Below are 15,284 nucleotides of genomic sequence, written 5' to 3' on the forward strand. Positions count from 1 at the left end.
ATATATTCATGAATTTTATTTGAAGCACTATGACCTTTTCTTCAGGTTACGAGTCTGTATGCAGCCTTCCCCTTAAACAGTTTGTCATGGACGCCTATAACAAATAAAAGCTGATTTGGTTTAAAGGGTATTTTTATACATCCTGATTGTTGTGTATATATATGCTCCGATTGGCTAACTGCCGGGACATAACTGTTCCACCATTATTGCATACTGCAAGACCATAATGTGAAGAAATGCTTTGGGATAAAAAAGTTCCTTAATATGATGAACCTAACCAAGTAGTATTGAGGCAAACACAACATACAAATATAGTAACATAAGCCTAGGTTAATTAATGGTAATCCATCTATATTTTACATCGGTGCCATACATACACCACTGTGAACCACACGGAAAACATATAATAATAATAATAATAATAATAATAATAATAATAATAATAATAATAATAATAATAATAACAACGAATAGCATAAATCCGCATTGTTTACGTGTTTCGCATCGTTCAAGGGGGCATCGTTTACGTTTTTCGCATCGTTAACAATCGCATTGTTTAAGTTTTTCGCATCGTTTACGGTCGCATTGTTTAAGTTTTTCGCATCGTTTACGGTCGCATTGTTTAAGTTTTTCGCATCGTTTACGGTCGCATTGTTTAAGTTTTTCGCATCGTTTACGGTCGCATTGTTTAAGTTTTTCGCATCGTTTACGGTCGCATTGTTTAAGTTTTTCGCATCGTTTACGGTCGCATTGTTCACGTTTTTCGCATCGTTTACGGTCGCATTGTTCACGTTTTTCGTATCGTTTACGGTCGCATTGTTTAAGTTTTTCGTATCGTTTACGGTCGCATTGTTTAAGTTTTTCGTATCGTTTACGGTCGCATTGTTTAAGTTTTTCGTATCGTTTACGGTCGCATTGTTTAAGTTTTTCGCATCGTTTACGGTCGCATTGTTAACGTTTTTCGTATCGTTTACGGTCGCATTGTTAACGTTTTTCGTATCGTTTACGGTCGCATTGTTTAAGTTTTTCGCATCGTTTACGGTCGCATTGTTTAAGTTTTTCGCATCGTTTACGGTCGCATTGTTTAAGTTTTTCGCATCGTTTACGGTCGCATTGTTCACGTTTTTCGCATCGTTTACGGTCGCATTGTTTAAGTTTTTCGTATCGTTTACGGTCGCATTGTTTAAGTTTTTCGCATCGTTTACGGTCGCATTGTTCACGTTTTTCGCATCGTTTACGGTCGCATTGTTTAAGTTTTTCGTATCGTTTACGGTCGCATTGTTCACGTTTTTCGCATCGTTTACGGTCGCATTGTTTAAGTTTTTCGCATCGTTTACGGTCGCATTGTTCACGTTTTTCGCATCGTTTACGGTCGCATTGTTCACGTTTTTCGCATCGTTTACGGTCGCATTGTTCACGTTTTTCGCATCGTTTACGGTCGCATTGTTCACGTTTTTCGTATCGTTTACGGTCGCATTGTTCACGTTTTTCGCATCGTTTACGGTCGCATTGTTCACGTTTTTCGTATCGTTTACGGTCGCATTGTTCACGTTTTTCGTATCGTTTACGGTCGCATTGTTCACGTTTTTCGCATCGTTTACGGTCGCATTGTTCACGTTTTTCGCATCGTTTACGGTCGCATTGTTCACGTTTTTCGCATCGTTTACGGTCGCATTGTTCACGTTTTTCGTATCGTTTACGGTCGCATTGTTTAAGTTTTTCGCATCGTTTACGGTCGCATTGTTAACGTTTTTCGTATCGTTTACGGTCGCATTGTTTAAGTTTTTCGTATCGTTTACGGTCGCATTGTTTAAGTTTTTCGCATCGTTTACGGTCGCATTGTTTACGTTTTTCGCATTGTTTATGGGCGCATTATTTACGTGTTTCGCATCGTTTACGGGCGCATTGTTCACGGGCGTCTAAGTAACGGAATGTCTCGGGACGAGGGGGCAGTGGAGGAGGCCCCTTCCGCGAAGATGTCGCCGGCCTGCTCCTCGACTGGGCCAGGGCCAGCAGCCTCCTCCTAGCTATTTGCAACCCACTGACAAAACACCAAGAGACAGTAACGTTGAACATTTGTGCGTGCGAGTAAACATTGCAAAAGTCAATTTAAATATATCTGTCACCTACAGGCCTCCCGGGCAATCACTCGATGACGACCTTAAAATGTATAGCATTTTAAGGCAGTCACTTAATAACAACGACTCACTGATATTAGGAGACTTTAACCTCCCCCATATCGACTGGGCGACACTGTCAGGTACAGAAGGCGAGTCACATTGAATGATTGAATTTCTAGAAGAAAATGATCTCAGCCAAATGGTTTCTGAACCAACTCGACAAAATAACATACTCGACCTTGTTATAACGACCCAAGATAACCTAGTCAGTAATGTCACGGTAGGAGAACACCTCGGCTCTTGCGACCATAAATTAGTGCGCGTCGACATAAGAGCTCAAACATCAGTGACTGAAAATAAAGTAAAGGTGTCCAATTTCAAAAGAGCTAACTTCGTAGAAATCCGACAAAAACTAACAGAAATACAACTATCAGATGACGGCAATGTAGAGGAAGCCTGGCTAAGCTTTAAAAATCACTTACTCACAGAACACATTCGTCCCCTTGTGCGAGAAGCGAATTAACACTAATAAAAGCCCACCTTGGTTTAATAGAGAAATTAAACACTCAGTCAAGGAGAGAAAATTGTTTTACAGGTTAAAGAAAGAATAAAGCACGCCCGAAAACATTAGACTTTATAACGATGCCAGGCGACGAGTTAAGAGATTAGTATGTCAGGCAAAGCATAAATATGAAGGAAATATTGCAGCCAACTGTTAAAATAATCCGAAATCTTTCTTCAGTTACATAAACAACAGAAAGGCGATCAGAAGTGGAATTGGACCTTTAACAAACAGCGACGGTGCACTAGTGACTGACAGCCAACACATTGCAAACCTCTTAAACAATTACTTTTCCTCGGTGTTTAATACTAACAGTCTTCCTTTCGCTACCACCAACACCAGTACTAATGTAAATCTCGAGCATGTATTGCTTAATTTTGAAATAACAACTGATGAAGTCCTTAAAGCTCTCCATTCACTTAAAACAAATAAAAGTCCCGGACCCGATAAAGTATATCCTATACTGCTTAAAGAAACAAAGAGCGAAATAGTCTCCTCCCTCACAACCGTATTCAATATGTCCTTGCGACATTGCATCGTCCCTTCGGATTGGAAAAAGACTAACGTGACACCGATTTTTAAGAAAGGAGACAAAAAAATACCAGACAGCTACCGACCCATTAGTCTAACCTCAATTGTAGGTAAGCTACTTGAGAGCATAATTAGAGACAAATTTGTGAGTTACCTCGAAAGCCACTCATTAATTGGGGATTCACAACATGGCTTCCGTAACAAAAGATCCTGCCTATCAAACCTATTGACCTTTTATAACGACCTCTTCTCAGTTTATGACGTAACCAAATCATTGGACGTAGTCTATCTTGATTTCCAGAAAGCGTTTGATAAAGTCCCACATCATAAATTACTTTATAAATTAAAGCAAATAGGTATTGACGGTCAAGTAAACCAATGGATCGGGAATTGGTTGAGCAACAAACAACAGAGCAAATAAAGCGAACAGAATGTTGGGCTTCATTAAAAGAAACTTTTTATTCAAGAATAAAGATGTAATACTTCAGCTCGACAATAGTTTAGTCAGACCCCACTTGGAATATGCGGTACAGTTCTGGTCTCCTCACCATGCAAAGGACATTGCTAAATTAGAAGGTGTTCAGCGTCGGGCAACAAAAATGATCCCTTCCTTGCGCAACAAATCTTACGAAGAAAGGCTTTCCACCCTTAACATGTTCTCTCTTGAGAAACGTCGGCTCCTAGGAAAACTGATCGAATGTTTTAAAATATGGTTTCACGAATGTAGACAGAACAAAATTGTTTATGATCGATGACACTTTGCGAACGAGGAACAATGGCATAAAACTCAAATGTAGACAAGTAAATTCAGACTGCACCAAATTTTTCTTCACCAACGTTGTAGTGCGAGAATGGAATAAGCTCCCACCGTCAGTGGTCCAATGTAACACGATTGACTCCTTTAAAAACAAGCTCGACCGTCACTTCCTTGAACTTAATATTAACTAGAGTAGAAGTGCAACGTTTTGGAGCCATCTGATTAGTGGAGATTCACTTAGCTAGGTTTAAGGACAGACCACCTAGTCTGGACCATGGGGTCTGTGTGGTCTGATTTTCTATGTAATTCTTTGTAATTCTCTCTCTCTCTCTCTCTCTCTCTCTCTCTCTCTCTCTCTCTCTCATTGTTTTCTCCTTCCTCGTATATAACTCCCTTAATTGTCCTCACTTTCACACACACCTCCAAATATTTCATTACCTTGTTCACACTTAATAATTTTCACCTATTATTTTTCCTCAGAGGAAGCTAGTAAAAAAGAAAAAAAATCATAGCATCTCCTTTAACTTGTCAACGTTATTCTTATTCAAACAACAATTCCCAACGACTAATTTTATCCTCTCCTCCGAGTCGGCTTAGATGGCAGCGGCGTTGTAATTACGAGACAATTATCACAACTTTGCCGGGGCGAGTGACAATTAAGGCTGTTCACCTGTGGCAGGGACAATTACATAGCACTAACGAGGTAGTGGAGGTGGTAGTAGGGGCAGGGCGGCGGTGATGGTGGTGGTGGTAACGGTGGTAAGGGCAGGGCGGTGGTGGTGGTGGTGGTGATAACTGTGGTATGGGCAGGGCGGTGGTGTTGGTGGTGTTGGTGGTGTTGGTGGTAACTGTGGCATGGGCAGGGCGTTGTTGTTGTTGTTGTTGTTGGTGGTGGTGGTGGTTGTAACTGTGGCATGGGCAGGGCGGTGGTGGTGTTGGTTGTAACTGTGGTATGGACAGGGCGGTGGTGGTGGTGTGGTGGTTGTAACTGTGGTATGGACAGGACGGTGGTTGTGGTGGTGGTGGTAACTGTGGCATGGGCAGGGCGGTGGTGGTGGTGGTAACTGTGGCATGGGCAGGGCGGTGGTGGTGGTGGTAACTGTGGCATGGGCAGGGCGGTCGTGGTGGTGGTAACTGTGGCATGGGCAGGGAGGGGGTGGTGGTTGTAACTGGCATGGGCAGAACGGTGGTGGTGGTAACTGTGGCATGGGCAGGGCGGTGGTGGTGGTGGTAACTGTGGCATGGGGAGGGCGGTAGTGGTGGTGGTAACTGTGGCATGGGCAGGGCGGTGGTGGTGGTCATAACTGTGGCATGGGCAGGGCGGTGGTGGTGGTGGTAACTGTGGCATGGGCAGGGCGGTGGTGGTGGTGGTGGTTGTAACTGTGGCATGGGCAGGGCGGTGGTGGTGGTGGTGGTGGTAACTGTGACATGGGCAGGGCGGTGGTGGTGGTGGTTGTAACTGTGGTATGGACAGGGCGGTGGTGGTGGTGGTGGTGGTGGTTGTAACTGTGGTATGGACAGGGCGGTGGTGGTAACTGTGGCATGGGCAGGGCGGTGGTGGTGGTAACTGTGGCATAGGCAGGGCGGTGGTGGTGGTGATGGTTGTAACTGTGGCATGGGCAGGGCAGTGGTGGTGGTGGTGGTGGTAACTGTGACATGGACAGGGCGGTGGTGGTGGTGGTGGTGTTGGTGTTGGTGGTGGTGGTGTTGATGGTAACTGTGGTATGGGCAGGGTGGTGGTGGAGGTGTTGTTGTTGTTGGTGGTGTTGGTGGTAACTGTGGCATGGGCAGGGCGGTGGTGGTGGTGGTAACTGTGGCATGGGCAGGGCGGTGGTGGTGGTGGTGGTGTTGGTGTTGGTGGTGGTGGTGTTGATGGTAACTGTGATATGGGCAGGGTGGTGGTGGAGGTGTTGTTGTTGTTGGTGGTGGTGGTGGTAACTGTGGTATGAACAGGGCGTTACTGTGGTATGGGCAGGGCGGTGGTGGTGGTGGTGGTGGTGTTGGTTGTAACTGTGGCATGGGCATGGCGGTGGTGGTAACTGTGGCATGGGGAGGGCGGTGGTGGTAACTGTGGCATGGGCAGGGCGGTGGTGGTGGTGGTGGTAACTGTGGCAAGGGCAGGGCGGTGGTGGTGTTGGTGGTGGTGGTTGTAACTGTGGCATGGGCAGGGTGGTGGTGGTGGTGGTAACTGTGGTATGGGCAGGGCGGTGGTGGTGGTGTTGGTGGTAACTGTGGCATGGGCAGGGCGGTGGTGGTGTTGGTGGTGGTGTTGGTGGTGTTGGTGGTGGTGTTGGTGGTGTTGGTTGTAACTGTGGCATGGGTAGGGCGGTGGTGGTGGTGTTGGTGGTGGTAACTGTGGCATGGGCAGGGCGGTGGTGGTGGTGGTGGTGGTGGTAACTGTGGCATGGGCAGGGCGGTGGTGGTGTTGTTGTTGTTAGTGGTGGTGGTGGTAACTGTGGCATGGGCAGGGCGGTGGTGGTGGTGTTGTTGTTGGTGGTGGTGGTAACTGTGGCATGGGCAGGGCGGTGGTGGTGGTGTTGGTGGTGGTAACTGTGGCATGGGCATGGCGGTGGTGGTGGTGTTGGTGGTGGTAACTGTGTTATGGGCAGGGCGGTGGTGGTGGTGTTGGTGGTGGTAACTGTGGCATGGGCAGGGCTGTGGTGGCTCATGGTGCCCCCCGGAGCTCATTCTTGATTTCACTTGCACAGCATAGCTTCTTCTAGAGTCCGGGCTGATGGTTGGTCTTCAGGACAGCATGTGGGTAATCTTAGGCCACTCGGCGGTGACTGAAAAATCCCAGGTGGTTAGCGGCGCATTCGAACCCGCATCATCCACAACCCGGTGGATACGGGGCCGGCACGCTAACCACTATATATATATATAGATATATATATATATATATATATATATATATATATATATATATATATATATATATATATATATATATATATACTTATCAATCTACTTGTCTATCTGTCTGTCTACCTATCTATGTATCTATCTCTATCTATCTATCTATCTATCTTTTTATCTATCTATCTATCTATCTATCTATCTATCATTCTATCTGTCTATTTATCTGTGTGTGTGTGTGTGTGTGTGTGTGTGTGTGTGTGTGTGTGTGTGTGTGTGTGTGTGTGTGTGCCCATTTATAATGATGCCAAAACAGATCTCTGGAAGAAAGCTCCAATAAGTCGCCATCAAAGAGTGGCCTCATTGTAATGACAATTCGATTTACCGTAATAACTTTCCTGGCCTTGTTTTCCTCCGCCAGGTCCCGGGAGCGGAAACCAATAAACGACCTCTGAAAGCAAAAAAATCAACTGACAGTCCTATCGACAGACTTGTTCTTCTGTTTTAGTATCCTTAGGCGTAGTAACATATAACTGACACGTTGTTTGTGGTCCCAGCGTGAGCACCGTGGCGCTGAGGGGTGGAGAGGCACTGGGGCTGGCGGAGTGGGTGCTGCGGGAGTGCTGCTGTGTTTATTAAGTCACCGGGCAGGCTCAGCATCAGGCTCCGCTCGGTCTTCTCACACTTCTCAGTCTTGTTGTGGCCCTTCAGGTGAGCGGGTCGTCCTGCTCTCCGCGGCCGCGCTCCACACCTGCTTGACGGTTGACTTTGCCAGTTTGCAGAAAATATAGACTTTCCGTACGTGACACGCAGCGATGAGTATGTCTATCGGTGGGTCCGTTCTAAAAGTCGTAATTTTTACTATAATGAGTGCATTTCTTAAACTTTAACACTCATTAACGTAAAACAATATTCATTGAAGCAGTGCATTCTATTTTTGTCCCTTCGTCTTAAAGAAGTACTTGAGTTTCGATTAGGAGTACAACCTGAGTGAAAAAAGTATAAAGACTTCTTGGATCACTTGCTAATGGCTGCCAGATAGAATGAAAGAAAAAATAACGAGTGGTGGGCAGTGCGCGGCGTGAACAGCCACCACAGTCATCGCAGCCACCAACTAGTCACTGCAGCCATACCGCCTTGCGCTACCCGAGCCTCGTCACCCACTCTAGTCACGTCACCCGCCGGACTCGACCACTGCACTGACTGACTGGTTGAGTGACAGCGGGTGGCAGGTGGCGCATCGCTACTGCTTCCGGCGATCCGTGGAGAGAACTTCCCTCAAACCATCGACTTACCTGTGAGTTACCTGGGAGTGGAGCAAGACGGCATGCATGCAGAAGGAGGAATGAGAGAGGAAGGTTAATGAAAGGGGAAAGTGTGGGAAAGTGGAGAGGGGAAGTGGGTAGGAAGGGATAGGAAAAAAGATAGAAGAGAGAAGACTGCGGGAGGATGAAAGGAGGTGGGTAGGCTACAAAGGAAGGAGGAATATAGGAGGGAGAAAAATATAAGTGAAGTGTGGTAAAGTTGAAAGGGGTTAGTGGGTAGTAAAGGATGGGATAGAAGAAAGCTAGAATAGAGAAGGCTGCGGGAAGATGAAAGGAGGTGGATAGGTTATAAAGGAAGGAAGAGGGAAAAATATAGTAACATGACAGAGGAAGAGAAAAAGAAGAAAGGGAAGCAAGTGATAAAAGAAGATAAACAGGTAGGCAGAGAAATCATATATTTATGTGCGCGAAAATCAGACGATGCAGATGACTCTATTCTATGTATTGATTTCAAGCTTATACAAGTAAATTAAATCTCGTTGAAGTCTTAGGGGATGGGCTTCGAATACGAACTCTTAGTAGCTTATTGCTCCTTCCTTTGAGTTCCTGTCCTCAATACGACTAACTTTACAAATCCTATTCCTCCTTCCCTTAATTTCTTAACTTACTTCCCATTCCTTCATATTTACCATTCCATTCATTCCCCAATCTTTTCTAAATGCTAACACAACATTTTTTCTTTTCATATAACTTTCCCGTTTGTAATATAAGGTTTAGCACTAAATGATCTGTATAGCTTAAGTATATTTCTACAATACAATACTTGCAGGTGACAGTACAAGCCAGACAGTAAGGGGGAGAAAGGATTTGGAAGAGAAGGATAATGGTGGAATGTGAGACTATGGGCCGCTTTCACAGTCACTTTGTTATGATCGTTACCAATGGCGGGGATCGACCCTATAGTTTTCCACGTGAAACTGGCCTATGGGGTAGTGGTGGCTGCAGAGGAAGCGAGAGGTGTTGAGAGTGTGACAAGGTGCTGGGCTAGGCTAACCCCGCAGCCGCCACTACCCCATCGGCCAGTTTTACGTGGAAATACTATAGCAGCGATCGCCGCCATTGGTAACGATCAAAACAAACAAAATGACTGTGAAAGCGGCCCCAAGAAATCAAAAGGTGGGTAGAAAGGGATAACAGGGGGTACAGGAAAGGTGAGGAGGACGGGAGGAAAATGGCGGGAATAGAGGGAGCGAAAGGAGGTGAGTAGGAATAAAAGAAAAGGAAAGGAAAACGTATTAAGAGAGGAATAGAATCAGACAAGGTAAACAAGTAAATAGATAGATAGACAGACGACTACATAATTTCCACCTTGCAATATAATAATTTCATACACTCGTTTCGGTTCACAAAGAGATAGATAGATAGATAGATATTTATTGACCAGAAATGTACATAAAACCAAAACATCATACATAACATATCATACAAACATCAGTAGTGGCAGTTATTTGAAGTCAATACAAACACACATGGCACAAGCTTTACTATGTTGTCCTTTTATCCTGACCAAGTAAAGGCTTTAAATATGCAATTCAGTCGCGTCTCTAGAAATTTAGTTATATATTGATTGCAGCGTTACCAAATTATCGTACTCAGCCACTCAGCACATCGTATTTTTCGGTTTTTGACTCACAGCTGTAGGAAACAAACACCAACAAGTGACGCTTTTAACGATAACTTCACCTAGAATCGCGTTATCTGTGTGGCTACGAAAGTTTTGGGCCCTGGAACTGATGAATGCGATATTTTGAGTACGATAATACGGTAACGCTGACTGATTGGAAGGTTTTAAAGCCCGTAATCTTAGGCTTATCGCCTCTTTGGTTAGCCTGTTTGAAAAGCCTCTCGTAGAAGTTTTTGGGATTTTTATGGACTATTTTGTGATATTAGTGACATTTTTTTACGACTTCTGCTTCTTGAACGGGGAAAATCACCAATGAAAACCCTGTTAATCGTCTCTGGGGCCTTGGAAAATATTCGTAATGGGAGCCCGATGCGTTTAAGAGTATGTACACTTAATCAAACATTGGATTGATGTTGAGATGAGAGCATGATGTGTTTTCTCTCGTTCTCCCTCTCCCTTCCCCTTTCCTTCCTTCCCCTTCTCTTGTCCCTCCACTTGTAAACCATTTGTCAGTTTCTTCTTCCCCTCCCCTTATTCGAGTTCCCATCCACCTTCACCAGTGTATAGTTCCGCTTTACTTATTTCTATTTTAATCATTCTGTCCTTCCTATCTTTAACCCGGTAGCAGCGACAGGCCAAATTTGTGGCTTTACCGTGTAGCAGCGACGCGCAAATTTGTGCCATGTTATAGATCCCCCAAAATAGATGATACATAAACTGATCACAAATAATTTTAATATGTTACGAAATGGTTTGTGTAAGGGATGATTTTTTCTCATTTTTCTCGCTTAGTGGGACCATTAAGAAACATGATCCCCACTGCTTCCGGGTTAAGTAGCGATGACGGTAGAAGAATGCGCTGGGTCTCTCTCTGCTGCAGCGCTCATCAATATGTAAAACGTGTGGGTGAACGACGAGGACAAGTTGATTCATGTTTCGCTCTTTGCTGACTCCGCTGATGAGAAATAACAAATGAAACTTTTTAATTTGCACCGAGTTTGAGGGAGATGAAATGGCTGTTTTGTGCTGATGTTTTTCGCCTCTCTAATATGTAAACTCTGGACGGTATAATGGGAGAGGCGTCACGTAAAAGGATTGAAGTGTGAAGCGTTACACTAAATTTAATATCGCTCATGGAAGGAAGAGGGAACCAGGTGGGTCTGTTCAGTCTGTCCCTTCCTCCACCCCTCTCTCTCTCTCTCTCTCTCTCTCTCTCTCAATAATCGAACTCTGGTTCAGTAACTTGTATACAAACTTGCCTGTACGAGTATTAGTCAGTCCTCCCTGCACAGACAAGCGACTCGGGGCCGCGTTAGATAAGGTTCCCGCACAGCCATTGAATCCTGTCCCTTGTCGTCTTGGGGGACATTCGGTGTAATATCACCTCCGAGGCCTCGAAATGTTCCCCGCCGCGCTTCAGACTCGCTCATTCATTTACTGTTTCGACTTGGAGAAAAGGTGGGACGTGAAGGGACGTGATGGGATAAGTCCTGCAATGTGGGCAGAAGCAGTGGGGTGAAATGGAGTCCCGTGGTGTGCAAGGCGAGGGTCGTGGTGTGTGTATGACCATAGTGACGACGCGTGGTTGTGTGTGGTGCTGCAGTGTGTACGAGCAGCTAGGTAGTTCAATAGTTAGTTGATGAGTTTGTTTTTTGAATAGCTAGTTTGTTTGTTTGCTAAATCGCTGGTTATTTAGAAAGGTTGTTAGTTTGTTAGATGGTTAGCTAATTAGTGAGTGAGGGAATGAGTTATTGAATGAGGTAGTGAGTGGGAGTTTGACTTGCATTCTGATGTTCTCAACAAGAGTAAAATAGGCGACACTCCCTTATGTTTGCTAAATCGCTGGTTAACTAGAAAGGTTGTTAGCTTGTCATATGGTTGGCTAATTAGTGAGTGAGGGAATGAGTTATTGAGTGAGTTAGTGAGTGGGAGGTTGACTTAACTGATTGGTTTTACATAGTTTGTAATTGTAGTTTGTTTGTTACTCAGGAAGTTAAGTTACCAAGCAAGTTTGTGTCAGCCAACTACTTAGCTACCAAGTTTGTGTTTACAATTTTAGTTAGCTCTATATCTAATTCAGTAACAACACATGAAACATTGAAGTTTGAATTACGGACAGCTTCAGTTATGTGTTATCTGAATACGAAGCACACGATGAGACCGTCTTATCATACACGTACAATGGTGCTCTGAGAAAATAAACACCTATCTATATCTTGAGGAGGCTTGTGTCGCGTTTAAAGATGTAGGTGATGTAAGAGTGCAGTGGCGTAGTTTGCACGAATAGGGACTTTGTATGTTGGAACAGTGGGTAAAGTTGGAAAGTTTCGTTTAGTCGGCGCAACATCTGTGGTCATATGCCGGGGAACAGTGGGTAAGGACTTGTTTGCTGCAGTGTTACCAGATTATCGCACTCAGAGTACAGTATTATATAAGTTTGTCTAAAAGCTATCCTTCCCCCACTCCCCACACACACACAAATGACGGTATTCAATCAAACTTGTCATGTAAAACTAATATATTCTCTACGAGTGGAAAGAATAGATCATTGTTGTCAACCTTATTTGACTGTCGTATTCAGAGGTCACTGTCGTACGGATGGGAACGCTGGCCTAGTGTCGCGAGTTCAAAACATTAAGACCTTTACGTGTGACGTGTGCAGTGACGCCGCCTGTGTAGCCCTTCAACACGACACCCTTGCCGGCCTTCACCTGACTGCCACGAGTTTTGTTCGAGTGTCAGTGTTGTACAAACTCGAGACGTGTTCCAATTTAAGGTTCAGAACTGGGAAAATATACTTTGGCAGTGCTGCAAAATGTGCCCAGTGACCAAGTACGATTCCATTTTACTTTGACTGCCCCATACTAATGACTGACAGGCTAATACGAGATGATGGCATATATAGGTTCATTAATTAAGGTGCCTCTTTATAGCACTAGTGTGTTGGTCACGGGACATTCTCGAGCTGCTACTCCGCCTACTTAAAATGTTCCTTTTCAGTATCCTTCAGACCTATTCAAGTAGATCTCTAGCATCTCATTTTTCTCGTCTTCGTTGCTTCTGTGAACCTTTTATGTTTATTCAAGGAGGCCTCTTAATACCCCTCAAGGTTTTTCCAATGGTCATCGTATTGCTATTAATGCCCCTTTGTGCAGGCCTCTCCAAACCTTTTATGTCCTTTTGATGGGCCCTTTATGACTCTTACCATCCTCCTCAGTACTTCGTTTGGTGTTATTTATAAACATGTGTTGTCTTGTGCTTTGAGGCGGATTATTGATGTTCTAAATGTATTCATACTGGTCTTCTACAAATTACTTCTCATGAGTTCCTATTATAACACACACACAAAAAAAAATACCATGCACCCCTGGATTTTTTCTAATAGTATCCTTTGATCTCACTACACAAAATGATATAGGGTTTTCTTTACTGAATGTTACCGCGCTTATTAGTAAAATAAACTTGTATCGTCTCTACTTATCTCAAATATATATATAAGCCTAACTGCTATACGTAACCAGTGAATAGGTTGGGAAGGATGGTTTCCAGATTTATTTAACGTCTTATTAGTGTTTATTAATTAAGTTATGTGTGTAGTTTGACTTTTTAATTCCATTTTTGGGACGGAATAAGTTAGAAGTGTTGGATTTTTCTTTGTTAAATCGACTTATCACAAGCTCAGTCGTCGATAAGCTATGTAAAAAATCAACTAAAACAATTGACCACACCTTAAAAACTGGACCAATAAAGACTGATCAGCCACATTAGTGTTAGTAAAGACTAATACAACGTTTAAAAATCAAGTGAAAATCTTAGCGGGAATAAAATAAGAAGTGATGGTAGGTGAAGGACGGCAGCGGAGTGAACCAAGTGGAGCGGAAGATTTAGTTCTGGTGGGCTCTTCTCCATACCTAAAGTCTTCCAAGTATGTCGAGGCCGGTCTGGCGTTGGCTCCCGCGGGTTCTTTCCTCCCCTCTGCTCTGCCACACAGTCCCAACACCTATCTCTTCCTCTCATATGTAAGCTATAGGTAACATATGAGAGGAAAAAATAGGTGTTGGGACTGTGTGGCAGAGCAGAGGGGAGAAATGGACCCGCGGGAGCAAACGCCAAAACGGACTCGACAATTTGGTTTCACTACACGATATAGAACTCAAGGCCGTCAGGTTTACTCACATGTTGGCTTTCGGCTTAGGAATGGCTAAACACGAGGAGGACCCATCAGATGCTAGGCTCATGGCACCCTTGTTACGCCGCTGATACAATGGCACAATGACTTATTTGACGCAGCGCCACACAATGCATTCTGACACCCACACGCCCACCCACACACCCACACCCACTCTCTCTCTCTCTCTCTCTCTCTCTCTCTCTCTCTCTCTCTCTCTCTCTCTCTCACACACACACACACACACACACACAAGGACGTCTGAAATGAACACATGGAAGTAAACTTTCTTGAATGTGAAGCCGAGTTCCCTCTTGTCTTCGGGAGGTGTAAGACAAGTCAACTCACTCACTCCTGCCCTGCAATCTTACGCTGCCGCACTCAGCTGGACGGAGCTATATATATATATATATATATATATATATATATATATATATATATATATATATATATATATATATATATATATATATTTATATATATATGGTCTTTAGAATCGCAAATGTCTTTATTAGTGAGGAAGGAGACAGGCCATGGGCAGAGCACATAAAAGAAAAAGAAAAGAAATGCAACCTGCTGCTACATATGAAAAGATACAAGGAGTTGCCAATATAAAGAGCCAAATGCTTACTATGTAAATTCACAAGAAAAAAATATTGATATATTGACCAGATCTTTCGGATAAAAATGCTAACTATGATGTAAACACCTTTAAGCAAACACACACACACACACACACACACACACACACACACACACACACACACACACACACAGGTAAATCAATCATCCAAGAAAAAAGTCTATTTTCCTGACTTTGCTTCCTTCTTTCTTTGCAAGGCTCGGAGGACCGAAGGATGTCCCGCGGCCACCCGCCGGGCACACGGACGCCCTTTGTGCCGCCGCCGATGGTGATGGTGGCGGTGATGGTGATGGTGGTGGTCTGCCCGGCCCCAGGGAGTGCCGCCCAGGTGGTGGCCAGCCTGGGCACTGGTAAGTGTCTGTCTGTATGTCTGTCTGTGTCTGACTGCCTCACGATGCTATCACTATATTTGGTGTTCCATCTTCCTTTTTTAAGTTACGGGAATCGTAACAGCTGTACACCGTCACAGAACTATGCGAGGGAAAAACGAACCAAAACTAAAACTGGTGTTCGCATGTACAATGTACGGTGTACAATGTTCATTAATCTAGTCACACTAAAAGGTCGATCTGTGCACACACACACACACACACACACACACACACACACACACACTGTATATCTATGCGCGCGTGTGTGTGTGTGTGTGTGTGTGTGTGTGTGTGTGTGTGTGTGTCTAATAATAATAAATGGTTTAT

General features: G+C 44.2%; 1 pseudogene; it reads left to right on the forward strand.

The window, feature by feature from the left end:
• Positions 1 to 7,503: 7,503 nt before the first annotated feature.
• Positions 7,504 to 15,284, forward strand: part of LOC126995579 (hemicentin-1-like) — a 137,771-nt pseudogene continuing 129,990 nt past the window's right edge.

This window comes from Eriocheir sinensis, chromosome 1 (genome assembly GCF_024679095.1).
Source record: "Eriocheir sinensis breed Jianghai 21 chromosome 1, ASM2467909v1, whole genome shotgun sequence".
In the NCBI taxonomy this organism is placed as follows: Eukaryota; Metazoa; Arthropoda; class Malacostraca; order Decapoda; family Varunidae; genus Eriocheir; species Eriocheir sinensis.